A 16,287-nucleotide genomic window follows, 5' to 3' on the forward strand; every position below is an offset into this window, starting at 1 on the left:
AGGCTGGAGTGCAATGGCATGATCTCAGCTTGCTGAAACCTCTGGCTCCCAGGTTTAAGTGATTCTCCTGCCTCAGCCTCCTGAGTAGCTGGGAATACAGGTGTCCGCCACCACGTCCAGCTAATTTTTGTATTTTTAGTAGAGATGGGGTTTCACCATGTTGGCCAGGCTGGTCTCGAACTCCTGACCTCAGGTAGTACGCCTGCCTCAGTCTCCCAAAGTGCTGGGATTACAGGTGTGAGCCACCACGGCCGGCCAGCACTGGGTATTTTTATTTTTATTTTGGTTACAGATGATAAAACAATTCAAATTGCTGAAAAAATATGTAATTTGATAATTTATTAATTACCTTTTATTTTGCAACAAACCACCTCAAAATGTAATGGCTTAAAATATTAGTTATATATAAGGTCACAGTCCTGTGGGTTGGCTGGATGGTTCCTATCTGGACTGACTCAGTTGGGGCTGTGTGGTCACAAATGGCCTCACATGTCTGGGGCTCAGCTGAGATGGCTGGAATCGCTTTCCATGTGATCTCTCTTCCAGGAAGCTAGCCTGGGCGTGTTACCTGGTGGGAGAAAGGTTCCTCTAACAGGAGAAGGAAAACTCCATGCTCAAGTATCTTTTAGGCATTTACTTGTATAACATTTGTTAATGACTAATTGGACAAAACATGTTACATGGCCAAGTCCACATATGAGGGGTGGAGAACCAGACTCTACCTCTTGATGGAAGAGCAGTAAGGTTACATTGACCAGGGAAGAATATATAGAGGGAAAAGGAATTTTTGCAGCATTTTTTGTGAATAATCTATCACCTACCCATAAGGGTTGTGTTATCTCCAGGTATTCAAGTAACATTGGCAGTAATTTCCATCTGCATACTTTGTCTCAGTTCTACTTTTTTTATGTAGTTCATGTAGCCTTTTTAAATTAAATGTATTTTTTTACTTGGCATATAATACTTGTACATATTTATGGGATACCTATTGATGTTTCAATACATATAATGTATTGCATGATCAGATCAGTGTAATTAGCTTATCCCTCATCTCAAACATTTTTCATTTCTTTATGTTGGGAACATTCAATATCCTTCTTCTAGCTGTTTGGAATGATATAATATATTATTGTTAACTGTAATCATTCTATAATTTTTTTTTAACATGAGAAATTATTCCTCTTATCTGGCTGTAATTTTTCATCCTCTAACAAATCTCCCTAACCCTCTCTTTGCTTTACACTTCCCAGCCTCTTGTATTATCTCTTCCACTTTTCATTTCTATGAGATCATCTTTTTTTAGCTTCCACAATATGAGTGAGAACATGTGGTGTTTAGTTAGTTCTGTTCCTGACTTATTTCACTTAACATAATATCCTCCAGTTTTATCCATGTTGCCATGAATGACAGGATTTAATTTATTTTTATGGCTGAGTGATATTCCTTTGTGTGTATATGTATCACATTTTCTTTATCTACTATTCTGTTGTTGGATACCTAGGCTGAGTCCATATCTTCCCTATTGTGAATAGTGCTTCAAATAAACATGGGAGTGCAGATGTCTTTTTGATATGATGATTTCCTTTCCTTCATATACATTCTTAGTAGAAGGATTTCTGGATCATATGGTAGTTTTATTTGTAGTTTTTAAGGAACCTTGATACTGTTCTCCATAGTGGCTGTACTAATTTACATTCCAACCAATAGTGTAAAGAGTTCCCTTTTTTCTCTGTCCTTACCAACATTTGTTATTTTTTGTCTTTTTGATAATGGCCATCCTAACTGGGGTGAGATGATATATCATTGGTGTTTTGATTTATGTTTCCTTGATGATTAGTGATGTTGAGTATTTGAAAATATATTTCTTGGCCATTTGTATGTCTTCTTTTGAGCAATGTCTGTTCAGATCATTTGCCCCTTTTCATTCTTAATTTTTTTTTTTTTTTTTTGAGACAGAGTCTCGCTCTGTCGCCCAGCCTGGAGTGCAGTGGCCGGATCTCAGCTCACTGCAAGCTCCCCCTCCTGGGCTTACGCCATTCTCCTGCCTCAGCCTCCCGAGCAGCTGGGACTACAGGCACCTGCCTCGTCGCCCCGCTAATTTTTTGTATTTTTTTTTAGTAGAGACGGGGTTTCACTGTGTTAGCCAGGACGGTCTCGATCTCCTGACCTCGTGATCCGCCCGTCTCGGCCTCCCAAAGCGCTGGGACTACAGGCTTGAGCCACCGTGCCCGGCCCATTCTTAATTTTTTCCTTCACTCATTGGTTGTTCAGGAGTATGTTGTTTGATTTCCATGTATCCGTACAGTTTCCAGCATTCCTTTTGTTATTGACTTCCAGTTTTATTCTATTGTTGTCTGAGAAGATGCTTGATATAATTTTGATTGATCAAAATTTGTTGAGACTTGTTTTGGGGCGTAACATATGGTCTATCCGGGGAATGTTGCATCTGCTGATAAGAATGTGTATTCTGTAGCTGTTGGGTAAAATGTTACTTAAATGTCTATTAAGGCCATTTGGTCTCTGGTGCAGTTTAATTCCAATGTTTCTTTGTTGATTTTCTTTCTAGATGATCTGTCCAATGCTGAGAGTAAGGTGTTGAAGCCCCAACTATTATTGTATTGGGGTCTATCTCTCCCTTTAGATCTAATAATATTTGTTTTATATATATATATCAGTGCTCTGGTGTTGGGTGCATATATATTTATAATTCTTATATTCTCTTGCTTAATTGATTCCTTTGTTGTATAATGTCCTTCTTTATCTCTTTTTAGAACTTTGACTTGAAGTCTGTTTTGACTGATATTAAGTGTAGCTACTTATGCTTGTTTTTGGTTTCTCCTAGTGTGGGATATCTTTTTCCATCTCTTCAGTTCAAGTCTATAGATGTCTTTACATGTGAGGTGAGGGTGAGTCTCTTGTCAACAGCATATAATTGGATCTTTTTCTTTTTAAATCCATTCATCTTGTCTATGTTTTTTAATTGGATAATTTAATCCATTTACATTCAAGGTTATTATCGATAGGTGAGGACTTACTCTTGTCATTTTATTCATTGTCTCCTGGTTGTTTGGTATGTCTTGTTCTTTACTTCCTCACTTATTATTTAATTTTGCACTTGGATGTTCCCTGTAGTGACAGGATTATCTTTTTCTTTTGTGTATTGCCTTGCTTCTTTTCTCTTTCTTCCTTGTGTATTGTCTCTACCAGTGAGTTTTATAGCCATTTTTTGCATATTTCATAATGGTGATTATTATTTTCCAGATGTAAGGCTTCCTTGAGAATTTCTTGTAAGGCCAATCTAGTGGTGATAAATCCACTTAGTTTTAGCTTGTCTGAAAAAGATTTTGTTTCTCCTTAATTTCTAAAGGATAGCTTTGTTAGGTATAATATTCTTGGCTGGCATTTTTTTTTTTTTCTTTTAGTACTTTGAATATGTCATCCCCTTCTCTCTTGGCCTATAAGGTTTCTGCTGAGAACCCATTATTAATGTAATGAGGGTTCCCTTATATGTGACTTGATGCTTTTCTCTTGCTGTTTTTAGGATTCAATCTTTGTCTTTGACTTCTGACAATTTGAGTATAATGTGCTTCCAAGAAAACCTGTTTGGAGTGACTCTATTTGGAGTTGCTTGATCTTCCTGGATCTGGATGTCTATCTTTCTCTCAAGACTTGGAAAGTTTTCAGCTATTAATTCATTAAGTATGTTTTCTGCACCCTTTTCCTTCTCTTAAATATATGAACTACACAAATTCATATGCCATCCTTGTGCAGGGGCCATGCTAATCTTCTCTGTATCGTTATAATTTGAGTATAGGTACCACTGAAGTGAGCATTTTTAAGAAATAAATTTTGATAAGATGGCCAATATCAGCAAATGGATTACTTCTTGCCAGCTTAGCAACCCCACTGGAAAGAGAGCTCTTTCCAATAGTTCAAGACAAAATTTGAAGACTGACTTTTATTGGCTGGATTGGCTTGCATTTCTTTTCTTTCTTTTTCTTTTTTTTTCTTCTTCTTCTTCTTTTTTTTTTCTTTGAGACAGGGTCTCACTTTGTCGCCCAGGCTGGAGTGCAGTGCTGTGATCTCAGCTCACTGCAAGCTCCGCCTCCTGGGTTCATGCCATTCTCCTGCCTCAGTCTCCTGAGTAGCTGGGACTACAGGCGCCTGCCACCACGCCTGGCTAATTTTTTTTTTTTTTTTTTTTTGCATTTTTTAGTAGAGACAGGGTTTCACCATGTTAGCCAGAATGGTCTCGATCTCCTGACCTTGTGATCCACCTGCCTCGGCCTCCCAAAGTGCTGGTTAAAGGCATGAGCCACTGCACCCAGCTGGCTTGCGTTTCAGTGTTTGAACTAATCACCTGGGTCAGACCCACACCTCATACCAGGAACTGAGCTCAGGTCCATCAGAATCATATGAAAAGAAAGGAGGAAAGCACTGGTTCTAAAAAAAAAAAAAAAAAAAAAAAAAAATGACACCCTGGTTGTTATGAAATGAAGAGTGAATTAACACTGGACATGCAAAAATAAGAGCCTTTGACTACACTCTTGTGTTCAGGTCATAGTATCAAGGAGATAATTAGATTTAGGCATTTCTACTTAGGTTTATTGTTATTTAAACTCACTTCTCATAAGCCTTGAAAATCAACACACATACCTTCAATAATGAGACTGCAAGTTGAACTTTAAATATTTGCTTTACATATTTTTTGAAAGTCATATGTGCAAAAACATTTTTATACACATACTTATAAAGATAGATAACATTTCTGCAGGATGAACCCATCATGTAAACTCATTGATGAGCCACATGTGCACAACAGGTGGATTATGACTAAAAAACAAATTTAGAATGACATTTGAGCCATCTTGATAGGTTTATGGAGTTGTTGGAGAAGGAAAAATATTAGTGGGGAACAAAATTGTTGGCCATAAAATTAGAAAACAAGCCTCATGCAATCTCAGCTACTTGAGAGGCTGAGGTGGGAGGATCATTGAGGTTAGGAATTCAGGGCCACCCTGGGCAACATAGCAAGACCCTATCTCTAAAACAATAAAAAATAAACTAGTCAGATATGGTGGTATGCACTGGTAGTCCCAACTGTCCAGGAGGCAGAGGTGGGAGGATCACTTGAGCCAAGGAGTTCAAGGTATGTGCATGCCACTGTACTCCAGCCTGGACAACAATGTGAGACTCCATTTCTTAAAGAAAACCAAAAGCCTTCAAATGCATATAATCTAGAATCAGGAATCAGCTGGGTTCTCAGTGACTGAAATCTTTACCACCAGTATTCACTCATGCTAGCCTCATGCTCCCAACCTGCTCCACTCATGCACCCACTTCTCATCAGCATGCTTTATTTTCTGAATGATTCTCAGTGAAAAGAACAAAGTGGGGTGATGGAAAGTACAGTCACTTGGCATTCAGGTTTAGGTTCTGGCTCTGGCACTGTGTGATGTTTATAAGTCTTTTCCCATTTCTGGGTCTCAGCTGCATCTTCTGTCAAGTGAAAGATTAGGGTAACTGATCTCAAATAACTCTCTGGCATATATGTGTTCGGCACTTGCATCTTCTCTGATTGGTCTTGGGTTATTCAACATCTTTCCTCTACAACTTACTTGGCCCTAGGCTTGGAGAACGGGCACTAACTTCTTCTGTACAGATTCTTTCCCAAGCTTCCAAATCCATGGCCTTTAGTTTTGAGGTTCTGCTGACCCCTGTTTTTTTTCCCCAAAGTGAACCCTCTTGGCAAATTCATGTTTTCCAGCAAGCTTACCAGGGGGAAGTCATGCTGGCCAGGGTGGCTTGTGACACTCTGTTTCCACAGCTGGCTCTGGCCTGTGCCTGACTGCTGCTGTGCCTGATTGTTGCCAGCCATTTGCCCTTTCTTAAGCCCTTGCTAACCATTTTCTCTACAGAATATATATGTTGTGTGCCCTAACATAATTTTCCTCATAAGGAAATAGAATCATTTTCATAGAACTTTGCAATGTTGTTAACATTAGCATTTTGGGGAAAGTCTTCTTTGTAGTTGTTTATAATCTCATTTTTAAATTGAAAAAAAATTCAAATGCTATCTTCAGAAGGATACGTTCCAAACATTAAATGATTGATCTTTACTTTGGAAGATACCTCTTGGGTCACCTTTTCATCTCTAGAAAGTTGATTACAAGGCAAAATTGTTTCTGATGAAGTGTTTCAATGTGGTTTATTATAATCTGGGACCACAAAAGGAATTTCCAACAAACTTTTTTTTTTAAAAAAAAAAAAAAAGATCATCAATTTATCGCATTCTCTTTCTTACGCTTTTGCAAATTTTTTTTATCAGTTTACAGCAATATGAAATTCAAAGAAAAATAAAAATAGAAAAAAATGGAGTTGATGTGCTAGTTTAATTTGGTGATGATTCTACTGAGGCATTGTTTCCAAGTTTGCATGATGGTTACTTTATCTTTTTTGCCTTTTAGACTCAATAAGATATTCTTCCATAGCACATTGCTCAAGCTTCTACATAACTCGTCTCACATATTTACAATGTTTTGTCCCATTGGACTATAAGCCCAGGCAGGGATGGGAGCTTGTTCATTCTTGGATTCCTACCATCTTGCATAGTGCTTGCTACGTAGAAAGCACGAATAGGCTCAAGTGGAAGAATGCTATGTAGGAGCAAGAATAATATGTAGGGGTAAAATGTTGAACATGCATAAATATTGAAACAAAGAAATAAATTGATTTTGGTGATAGGTGACCCTGAGAGGGATAAAAGTGTAACTCAGAGGCCCTCCTATGTTATAGTGGCAAAACCTCTGTCAACTCTGATGTCTTCTGCTACAGGTTAAAAAAGAATGGAAAGCTCTATTCAACCATCTAAAACTCTGCCTTCATCATGATGATGGATTTGCTGTCATCGTAACTCATTCGTAGGTAATCTTGCAAGAGCTAAACCTTGCAACTACTGCCATTTGGAAGGGTTCCATTCACTCTAAGGGAAACCTGAGAATCTGAGTTCATTTACTTTTTATTCCCCCTTTTAGCAGTAATATGTTCATTTACCTTTAATGTTGAAAGGCAGCAGGTTGAGGCCAGGCATGATGGCTCATGCCTGTAATCCCAACACTTTGGGAGGCCAAGACCAGCAGATCACTTGAGGCCAGGAGTTCAAGACCAGCCTGGCCAACATAGCAAAACCCTGTGTCTACTAAAAATGCAAAAAATTAGCCAGGCGTGGTGGTACATGCCTGTAGTCCCACTTACTTGGGAGGCTGAGGCATGAGAATTGCTTGAACCCGGGAGGCAGAGGTTGCAGTGAGCTGAGATTGTACCACTACACTCCAACCTGGGTGACAGAGAAAGACTTTGTCTAAAAACAAACAAACAAACAAACAAACAAACAAACAAACAAAAAGAGGAAGCAGATTGAAATAATGTGTTTTCCATTTTCAAGTGGCATGGTCATTGTAGTTGAAGGCATGTCCACTGCAAGTATTTCAGTCAGCTCGACTGCTTCTCGTGCTGTTTGCTCAATTTAGCACTTCAGATTTTGCTCTCTTAAATTCCAGCTTTATCCCATAGGAGAGGAGCAGATTTCTATGTCTCATCTCTCATCTGTTTTAATTCTTTGGGAGAGGAGTCCTGAGTACTAAACAGAAAGGTACGCATGGAGAAATGTAAAACATATTTTCAGTCACCTTTGTGAAAGGAAAATTTAATGGGACATTATAGTACTATGGGAAATGAAGAGAGGTAAGAATCATGCCCCATGCTTAACCTTTTGGACTCATCTTTGCCAATTTCTATGTGCAGCTCAGTAAATTAAATAAGCTTTCCTTAGCCTGAAACTGTCTGTGATAATGCAGCCTTTCATTGAGGTATCACAGACAGACATGCAGCGTTCAAGACAGGGGTCTGACACCTTTCAAAAGTGAAGGAACCTGTGGCAATTTTAAACATTCCAACCATATTAATTCCAGTGACAGTTATCCTCTAAGTCATTTGAAATGGATTCTCCCTCTTCAACTTTCGAAACTTATATTTGATCCCCATGACCTCTGGGGCCTGCACAGGGGCACTCTGTGTGACTGAGTGTGTGAACAGCAGGAGGCAGAAGCAGGAAATTGTTGATCCCATCCAATATATGTCTTTCCTCATCTTTTAGCCGTTCTCTGTACCTTATTCATGTTTCTAAGGAGAAGCCTTACATTTCCAAAGGAAAGGTTGAATAACAGTTTGGAGTTCTTTCTTTGAGGGCAATGTTTTTATTATTGCTCTTCCACCCAGGCTGAAAGTTGAGTGTCATCTGTCAAGCATCAGCAGCTATAGGCGCTTCACAATCAATATAGGGCTCAGTGGTTCTCATCAAGCGCTATTGAGCCCTGGTTAATAGAGTTGCTTCTTTTCATGTGCTCACACTCAGTGCAGCCAAATTCTGCCTTCTCTGTCCTGGGAGCACACAGGGACCTGTGCCCTTCTCCAACGGTAGGACCATTCTCAGGAAGTGCTCCTCACTTTCCACATGGTCAGGAAGTTTTAGATGTCTCTAACAAGCACAGGGGAGGCTTGATATGGAGCCCAGTGTTTATACTTGAGAGTGCTGGGGAAATGGTCACAGAAGACCCATGAGGCCCTTATGGGCTGAGTCCCAAAGTGACTGTACATTGGTTATTGTTGGGGAAGAGTCGGATCTTCAGCTTTCCATGTGTGTTGGTTTGATGTTATTACTAGTCATTCACATGTTAGAAATGACCTTATTAGTTCATGTCTAAGAAACTAATTTACAAACCAAAAGACTAACATCTTATTTCCATTTGCGTGAGGGATGATGTTCAGGAAACCACCAAACTGTTTACATTTGCATTCTAGGTACCTTCTGTCTTGGTATTAGGCTAACTGGCAAAGTAAATTAATCATCTGCAAGATTTCTAAGTAAGAATGGATGATGGCATAGCTGTTAAGGTTACAAGTCAAATAGCCTGCGTTTGGAATCCTGGCCATCACCCTTAATCTCTACATGATCTCAGACCAGTTATTTACCCTCTTTAAGCCTTGATTAACTGATCTAGAAAATGAGATACTAAGAGCACTTACCTCATAGAGTTGTTGGGAGGATTAACCAGGATAATAAAAAAATGTGTATGAAAATGCTTGGCATATAATAAGTACACAATAAATATTCACACTAGTATTCATAGTATAATAATAATCATCTTTTTTTGTAATAAAGGTAATTGGATATGTTCTTAGGCCATTTCATCCTATAATGTTAGAATCTGGAGATTTACACCTGGAGATTTACTCCCTAGAATACTCCTTTGCAAAGACAGGATTACCTGTTAGCTGCTAGAAGGAGACTGATAATTTCTTATTTACCAACTCTTCTTTCTCTAGATCCTGTGTTGCTTTTTTGTGTTTATGAATACATATTTAACTACTATTTATAGAACATTTGCTATATGCAGTAATATTGTGCTCTTCATCATATTATCTAATTTAGTTCTCACAATACCTGTTTGAGGAAAGAGTCATTATCTCAATTTTTCAAATAGGAAACTAAGTACAGGGAAGTAAGAAAAGTGAGGAGGTAGAACAGCTGGGGCTTCAGCTTAGGTCTGTCTACTAAATTCCATGTCTGTGACACTAGGCTATCTTGCCTCTTTATTTATAACTCAGTATATTAGACCTTGATTTAATTAGATTATTACTATTTTATATTTATTACAAAGTGGCATTTTTGATGAGTTTTGAGAAATGCCCTAGTATATTTACATAAATTGAATGGATGACAATTGGAAACTTAATTTCAGAATTTCACAGGTTAGAATTTAAACCTAGACTTGTAACAGGAGATGAGTTTGTTTTGATTCCGGAGAACATTCAATTTCCGGGTGATGATCCAATTAATACAGGCTGGAGTTTCCCAGATAGCTCTTATGGGAAAATGATACAGGAGGGACACATTATCAAGAGTGCTGATAAATTCAAATTGTAACTAACCTCCCTTAGATAGACCCAAGATAGTCATGCCTCCTTCTATAGGGACTCTTTGGGGCATGATAGACCAGATGCCATGATAAAGAATGGCATTCCCATAGTTGAGATGAATTTCCACAGGTCACCATATGCAGCTTCCTTTCTTGGCAAGAATATCCTTAACTTTATGCATATAGTTTTTTAAATAGCTATTTTGAGGTATAATTCACATACTATATCATTTACCCATTTAAATTATATAATTCAATGATTTTTGACATATTACACTATAACTTTTAAAATTGTGGTGAAAGTATATATAAAAAACTTACCATTTAAACTTTTAAGCATACAATTCAGTGGCATTAATGATATTCAAAGTATTGTGCGACCATCACAACTATTTATTTCCAAACACTTTTTTATCACTCCAATAGAAACTCTATAATTATTAAGCTATATATTATAATTATATAGTTATAATTATAATTATAGCTATATATTATAATTATATTATATAGCTATAATTATAATTATAATTATCACTCCAATAGAAACTCTATAATTATAATTCTCCACTTTCCAGCCCTGGTAACCTCTATTCTATTTCTGCCTCTATGAATTTGCCTATCTGCTTCATGTAAGTGGAATCATGCAATATCTGTCCTTTTATGTCTAGCTTATGGACATAAACCTTGAAAACAAAGTTTATCCATGTGGAAGCATGTTTCAGAAATACATTCCTTTTGATGGCCAAATAATATTCCATTGTAAACATAATGTTCTGGAATGAAGATGTGGATTCCATCTATAGCTGTCAATCTTGTGAGTAAAATCACCAGTTTTGTGTGAAATGTCTCATTTAACACAACTGACTTGGAAAACATGTTGAGGATATTTCTAGAATGGTACCCAGTCTATTGAGCCCTGTTTTATTATTTAGTCGGTGTTTTCCTTGAAATCAGTTCACTTTTAAAATGTCTTAAATACTTACCTTATTTTGTTCTAATTAATGTCCATGAAGTCCCTAGGTTACATAATATTGCATATTGCGATTAAACTGATTTACATACATTTGTTCTCTATACCTCCTAAAATGTATCTTCTACCTCAGCCACATATAGGCTATCAATCACTTCTCTAATTCCTAAACTTGAGGAGTGGGCTTTGTGTCAGTGTATGCTAGAGTGCCAAATTCCCTGTGGAACAGAAATGAAGTGGAGAGGAATTGTAACAAATATAACCTGGTGTGAAGGCCAAAGTTAATGCTAACCCAACCTCTAACCCTGGGAGTCAATTAGTAGGTTCAGGTCTGGGCCAAATCTGCTTCTAATCAGCTGTGTGATCTTGACACATAGTCCTCTGTGCCTTAGTTTCCTCTCTGTCTTAAGCAGGTTGAAGTAGATCATCTCCTCCTGTTCCTCATTCCTGGATGTCCTGCTTCTCTCCCACATTCAGGAATGACAGGGCTAGTGTGTGCTTCTGCACTTGCCCTCCATGGGGCTGTACTGGAGGGATTTCCATTTCTTTGGCTTTATGGTATTTTCACCTCTCTCCTTTCACTTCCCTCACCCCTAATATATTAGATCAGACTCGATCTGATGTAACTCTTAATGCTTTCCTTTTTAAGAAGAACATTAGAAGAGCTTGCATCAAGGACATCACTTACCTTCATTTAGAACTATGGGCATCTGTACTGTGTCCATTTCTTGCAGCAATAAAATGGCAGTAAATCAGGAAAAAAATGCCATGCCCTTCAGAACCTCGAGAATGAGCTCTGGAGCATTCTGCTTACAGGGATGTAGGCTTGTCAGTGAGTAAATCAGCTCTGTCCTTACGCCCCCATTGCATCAGGAAAATCTCTGACTAGGTGGGATGGGTTTGACATGTCAGTCAATCTCTCTCTACCCCCATTTGACGTTGAGAGTGTATCTCTTCCTTGTTTTCTCCCAGCATGTTTAGTGAGCTTATTGGCCCCCTAGGTTTTATTGCCAGCCACAGCTTAGTCCTTGTCAGAGAGATTATTATATGAACCCTGGGTGACTTCTGACTGCAGAAGGGCTCTGGATTTACATTTTTGCATTCCAAAGTCAGGAATATAAATGACTAATGGAACACTGGGCCACCGAATATTTATATATCTATTTTGAAATTTACATTTCTCCCTTTCTTATGATGGGGTTTGCTGCTCCCAGGGTCGTAGTTGATGGGTCAGTAGCATCCGTGGTGACATAAAGCAATCATCCAGGGAGAGTGCTTCCCAGCCCCAGTGGCGCACAGTGATGCGCTGCAGGTTATTATGCCAGCAATTCAGCAGTAATCGAACCCCCCATCTCCCTGGCCCTATCCCTGCGTCCCTTTTATGATGTCCAATAAATTTTACATGCTCCAGTTTGCCTCATCCACCACCCTAATACTGTTTGAATTAAGAATCTCTTCCATAGCTTTCAACAATGGAGACTTTGCTTTCTCCAAAATTATTTATAAAGACCACTCGTGACTGTGCCAGAAAGGAGGCTGGACTGTGCACATTTGCTGGTCCATATAGAAGATGGGGTTGCCCAGTTACTGAACTTGCCGACTACATGATATATTGAGATGGAAGAGGATGTCTCTAGATACACACTAAGTTGTTTTGAATGAAAAAACTGTGTTAAATTAGGAATTTTTTAAAAAGTAGAGCATCCATTTGAAAGTTCTCTGGTCCCTGATACTTTTCACGATATATAGTAAATTTAATCATAGCAGTAACAACAATAATAGCAACACTACTTAAGCATTTACTACTGGCTGAGTTATTCTAAGCCCTTTGCATGCATTTTAAAATTCCAACAGTCCCGTGAGATTAAGCCTTTTTATAAACCTGCTTATAAAGGTGGAAATAGGTTCAGAGAGGTTAAGTTCCTCAAGATTACATGGCTAGTAAGCAACAGGGTTAGGACTAGATGTTGTATTTTCTGATACCTGTTTTTTTTGTTTGTTTGTTTGTTTTTTGTTTTTTTGAGACAGAGTCTCACTCTGTTGCCCAGGCTGGAGTGCAGTGGTGGGATCTCAGCTCACTGCAAGCTCCACCTCCTGGGTTCACACCATTCTCCTTCCTCAGCCTCCTGAGTAGCTGGGACTACAGGTGCCCGCCACCATGCCCGGCTAATTTTTTTGTACTTTTTTTTTTAGTAGAGACGGGGTTTCACTGTGTTGGCCAGGATGGTCTCGATCTCCTGACCTTGTGATCCAGCTACCTTGGCCTCCCAAAGTGCTGGGATTACAGGTGTGAGCCACTGCGCCTGGCCCGATACCTGTTTTTAACATTACCTAGTAATACCATGTGGTATAGGCAGGAAACAGAGATCTTGAGATGAATGTTAGTAAATTTCTCATTCACTCAAGCCACTCACTTTTTCTCATTCTCTCAAGCCACTCCCCTTTTTGTTTCCCATCAGTATTTACAAAGCATCTACTCCGTGCACACCCTGTTCTGAACACTGGATATCAATACAGCAGTGGAGATGGCCCACAGTCCCTACTCTTGTGGAGTTAATATTTTAATTAGTCAGACAATAGACAAGTAAAGAAATGAACCATGCACTTTCTAACATTGACTGGTGCCTCAAAGAAAATGCATGAGAGCAACACAATGGAAAGTGTCCAGTTGGGGAGGGGAGCTATTTTCACTAGGATGCCAACAAAGGCTTCCCTGAAGACAGGGCATTTGAGCTGTGACCGAAATGATGAAGATGGCTGGGAGCTGGTGTATAGAGCATAGGGTTCAGCTAGAGGAAAGGCAACTGTAGAGACCCAAGTCAGGAATCAGTGTCTTGTGTTGGAAAGCCAGGAGGAAGACCAGAGTGGCTGAAGCATTATTAGCTGTGGAGAAAGAGTAGATTATGAAGTCAGGAGACTGGCAGACCTCAGGGAGTGCAGAGCAGGGCAGGAGTGTGGATGCCATGGTGTTTTCAGTTCTTTCAATCAATATTTTACAGCCTGCAGCCCATTTTCTTTTACAGCCTGTCTTCTTTTCCTTCTGCTTTGACTCGAATCTTACCTCATAATGGGCATTTTAATCCTCTCTGTGATGCAATCCAATGCTTCTTGCTGGGCACCTTGCTTTGTTCCAGCTCAGGGCAGCATTTAAAAAGAACAGAGGAAGTCTCCAGCTGAGAGGGGCTCAGGAAGGAGTGCAGGTTGCAATCTAAGAGCTCTAATTAAATCAATGCCATGCACATCCTGTCCACAAAGCTGGGGGCAATTGAATGCTCTTTACTGACGCCATGATATACACTTAAGAGCTGTGTGACTTCACAGAAGCAATTAAATTGGCCCGTTTAATCCGCGGTAAGGCCACCATCAATAACAATCATTATTTTTATTGATTCAATAAGTGTACAGTAGAAATAATCACAGAGAATAGCTATCTCTTTCCCCCTGTCCTTTGCCTAAGTGCTAAACCCTAGGCTACCCAGGCCAAATCTAAAGTGACCTCTTGAACAATTTTACTACAGATCTATATGTAATCAAGAATTCCTAGCTTGACTAGGCGACTCATGCCTCTAATCCCAGCACTTTGAGAGGCCGAGGTGGGTGAACTGCATGAACTCAGGAGTTCGAGGCCAGCCTGAGCAACATGGCAAAACCCCATTTCTACAAAAAGTACAAAAATTAGCTGGGTGTGGTGGCATGCACCTGTAATCCCAGCTACTTGGGAGGCTGAGGTGGGAGGATCCCTTGAGCCTGGGAGCTGGAGATTGCAGTAAGCCAAGATCATGCCACTGCACTGCAGCCTGGGCAGCAGAGTGAGACCATGTCTTGTAAAAAAGGAATTCCTACCTTATAAAATTTCCATGCTAAAAAAAATAATCCACGCTTTTTCATTGAAACAAAACTTTTCAACTTTCCAGTCCTTTGGTAACAGAGGAATACTCCCTATGGCAAATAATTAAATCTGCATTTTCTCTTTCAGTCGCATCCATCTTGTTTATTGTTTTCCTATAGCTGAAACTATGATCTCATTTTGGCCAGAAATGTAGGTTCAGTGATAGAAAACAGGCCTGGATATCGCCTAGCTGTGGATATATACGTGATTATGTGGCTGTTACAGAACCTAAAAACAAGGAAGATCTAAGTGCCATTATAAGAAGCTGCTTTTACCTCAAGACTTTTATTATCTCTCTCCATCTCACTGATAGTTTGGCATCTTTACATATGTAGTTCCAAAAATCTGAATTACTTCCACTTGCCTTCTTGCTAATTAATGCCATATACTTGTGACCAAGGAAGAGAAGCAGACTCAAAGTATACCACAATTGGAGTTTAGTCTTAGGGAATGAAAGAGTGAAACTTGATTCAGGGAGAAAGAAGGGGCCCTGATTTATGTGTGCAGTCACCCAGTAAGAAAAGCTAAAATGTTTATGGGCTACATCCCTCTCCACTATCCCACTGTGAGAGATCCATAAAGGAATAGGGAGGGATTGTTGGTCTTCCACAGTACTTCTCCTGGAGGATAGCATATCATTATTCCTACCTAACTTCATGAAAGGTAAAAGTCTCAGGAATCTTGAATGACAATCACAGAGATACCCCCATCCCACCATTCACCTTGGATTTTTGGCCAGGTTGGCTTCTCTGGGGGAAGAGGGTTATAATCTATTGATATATGGACACATCGGTAAACTAAATTTAAATCCTCCTCAGTGGACTTGGTGCCACGTGGGACTCGTATGGGGCATTGCTCTCACAGTTCTCATTCAAGAGCTGCTATGTTTCTAGATAGTTCTACAGCTCTTCAATAGAACCTGAGATCCATGGTCTGTGAGGAGAAACAGTGACCCAGGTGGTATCAGATGTTTTTATATGTACCCATGAATGACTTCCCACATCACAAAGGTTTGGGAAATGTATTAAATTCAGTTTACCTTTTATGCATTAACAAGATACATTAGCATGAGGGCTTTGAGATTCTATAATAATATCTCAGCATTTTCCAAACAGACTCAGTCAAGGAACCCTTTGTCAGAGCAGGCCTATTCCCCAGAATATACATTGGAAAAGCTGGTCTGGAGGCCTGTATTAGTCTGTTCTCACACTGCTATAAAGATGCTACCCGAGTCTGGGTAATTTATAAAGAAAGGAGGTTTAATTGACTCACAGTTCCACAGGGCTGGGGAGGCCTCAGGAAACTTACAGTCATGGTGGAAGGCAAAGGAGAAGCAAGGCACAACTTACATGGCAGGGAGAGAGAGCAAAGGGAGAACTGCCAAAAACTTCTAAAACCATCAACTCTGGTGAGAACTCACTATCACAGGAACAGCATGAAGGAACCTGCCA

The 16,287-nt window shown here is 39.4% G+C and overlaps 1 protein-coding gene and 1 non-coding gene across 3 annotated transcripts in view; one reads left to right on the top strand and one right to left on the bottom strand.

Annotated features, from left to right (window-relative positions):
• Window positions 1-16,287, top strand: part of LRMDA (leucine rich melanocyte differentiation associated) — a 1,127,556-nt gene that overhangs the window by 820,271 nt on the left and 290,998 nt on the right. The window lies entirely within an intron of this gene.
• LOC111537986 lies at window positions 3,730-3,831 on the bottom strand. Its single transcript, XR_002730166.1, has one exon. It is a non-coding gene; the product is annotated as a U6 spliceosomal RNA (small nuclear RNA).

The sequence above is a fragment of the Piliocolobus tephrosceles genome, chromosome 9, assembly GCF_002776525.5.
Source record: "Piliocolobus tephrosceles isolate RC106 chromosome 9, ASM277652v3, whole genome shotgun sequence".
Classification (NCBI taxonomy): domain Eukaryota; kingdom Metazoa; phylum Chordata; class Mammalia; order Primates; family Cercopithecidae; genus Piliocolobus; species Piliocolobus tephrosceles.